The 2173-nt window shown below is 45.8% G+C and overlaps 1 long non-coding RNA gene across 1 annotated transcript in view; it reads right to left on the bottom strand.

Annotated features, from left to right (window-relative positions):
- Positions 1 to 1159: 1159 nt before the first annotated feature.
- LOC143137526 (uncharacterized) overlaps positions 1160 to 2173 on the bottom strand; it is a 4497-nt gene continuing 3483 nt past the window's right edge. The window contains exon 2 of the long non-coding RNA XR_012990003.1: positions 1160 to 2173. This exon is cut by the window's right edge and continues 1647 nt beyond it. This is a non-coding gene — a long non-coding RNA (uncharacterized LOC143137526).

Raw genomic sequence — 2173 nt, 5'->3', positions numbered from 1 at the left:
GAGCATGTTGAGAGAGTGGTTTCTGTGAAAGACTCTGGGAGCATGTTGAGAGAGTGGTTTCTGTGAGAGACTCTGGGAGCTCTTCCGGGGAGTTTTCTGTGCTGGAGTACAGAGAGAAGGCCAGAGCTATTAATACCCCAGCAGCACAGTGAGGAATGGGACATGGCAATTGTCTCGAGTAAAAATAAACAAATACGTGGGAGTCTGGGAAGAGAGAGAGAGAGAGAGAGAGAGGTAGAGAGAGAGAGATAAAGCATACAGGGAGAGAGACAAAGTAAAGAATGAAAGGGGAAGAGAGGGAGAGAGAATGGGAGAAATATGGAAAGTAAAGAGAGAGAGAGAGAGAGAGAAAGAGAAGAACAAGTAATAGTAGATAAATAGAGTAAAAAAAGAGAGAGAGAGAGCAGACAGAGAAATAGAGCAAAGACAGAGAGAGGGAGAGAAAGTAAGGAGAGAGAGAGAACAAGAGTGACAGAGAAATAGACCAAAGACAGAGACAGAGAGAGAGAGAGAGAGAGAGGTGCCATTGAAACTGAACGTGTCAGAGAAAGCTCTGTTCTCTGCTGCCGACTCAAAGGCTTGGTGCTCTGTAATCTCCCCCCTTTGAGGAGAAAACCCCTTCAACACACTCTTCACTCCAGAACTTTTATGAGCTTTTGAAAGACAAACCAGCAAAGCTTTTAATGGTTCTAGAGAGCGTGTCATCCCGGGCACTGCGGTGATTCATGTACAGAAGAAGAAGAAGGGAGAAAACAACAAAATGGTGCAAAAAAAAGGAAAAGAGAACTCTTTAATTTCTTTAATTGCTATGACTGCACGGAATGTGAGATTGTGGTTTGTCAGTGGTTTACCAGACAGTCACACAAACTCCGACAGTTTGGATGCTCAAGTTATGAACCTCAACTCAGAACAAGCCAGAGCTGAAGGCCTTGGCTGTGTCGGACCTCTGTCTTGACTGAGTGAGGTGGGTCTTATGAGAGTGTGAGTGTGTGTGTCTGTGTGTGTGAGTGTTGACCACCTACCAGACTCTTATGGGTCCAACGATGCAAAGAGGAGAAAATAACAGGAACAGTAACAGGAAGAGTAAGCCTGTAGCTTCCTGTGTGATGAGATGGGAGAGATGCCGATATCAATCAAATAATCATATGAATAATCAGAGAATGTGGAAGGTTGTCTTTAATGGACTTTGTATAAAACATCACGGACACACTTAGTGCTTATCACCCGCATACAGAAACAAATGGAAATGCATAAATATGATGAACAACGGTTAAATAAGCATGCCGATGACATGGCTTGACAAGTCAAACAAACACGGACAAAGAACTTTGGTTTACATTGGACGATCCCTCTTTGGCCAAGATGCATTGGGTTACACGGAGACGCGTCCGCGGAGATGAGATTCAGGCTGCCCTGCCCGTGAGTCCAGTTTGCCTTCTGCAGGAACTGCCAGTCGAAACACACGGACAAACCAAAAACGGACCTGGCTAGAATTAATGGCTAACTATGAGCACGCTTGAACTCTGTGGGCCCATCTCAGCAGAGGAAGACATACGTTATCTGTACGTTATCTATACGTTAACAATATGTTATCACCGTGGTGGGTGGTTCACTCAACATGAAATGTGATAATGTTAGTGTAACGTTGTGCTGTAGTTCCACTGCTCTCTTTTCCCATGAAATGTGATAATGTTAGTGTAACGTTGTGCTGTAGTTCCACTGCTCTCTTTTCCCATAGCACACAGAGAGGACTGCACAGAGCAGGTTACAGCGGAAGAGCACGGAGAGGATTATCTCAATTATGTTAACGACACACAGCTCATGTCCAGTCCTGTCTCATTCTGCAGTAGCCCCATGACTCTCGAATACCCACTGACCTCTCTTACTCCCCACCGTGCTGTAGCACCATGGCTCCTGGATAGCCACTGACCCCTCTTATTTCTCACCGTAGCCACTGACCCCTCTTATTTCTCACCGTGCTATAGCACCATGGCTTTCGAATACCCACTGACCTCTCTTATTTCTCACCGTGCTATAGCACCATGGCTCCTGGATAGCCACTGACCCCTCTTATTTCTCACCATGCTATAGCACCATGGCTCCTGGATAGCCACTGACCTCTCTTATTTCTCACCGTGTGGGTCCGTCTACAGTCCATCAACGCTGGAGCTCA

This window comes from Alosa pseudoharengus, unplaced genomic scaffold (assembly GCF_046254945.1).
Source record: "Alosa pseudoharengus isolate Yale_2024_CS ecotype anadromous, Long Island Sound unplaced genomic scaffold, YU_APseudo_1.1 YU_APseudo_1.1_scf_21, whole genome shotgun sequence".
NCBI lineage: Eukaryota > Metazoa > Chordata > Actinopteri > Clupeiformes > Clupeidae > Alosa > Alosa pseudoharengus.
The sequence above is the reverse complement of the archived record's forward strand: the minus strand, read 5'-3'. Positions and strand labels throughout refer to the sequence as shown.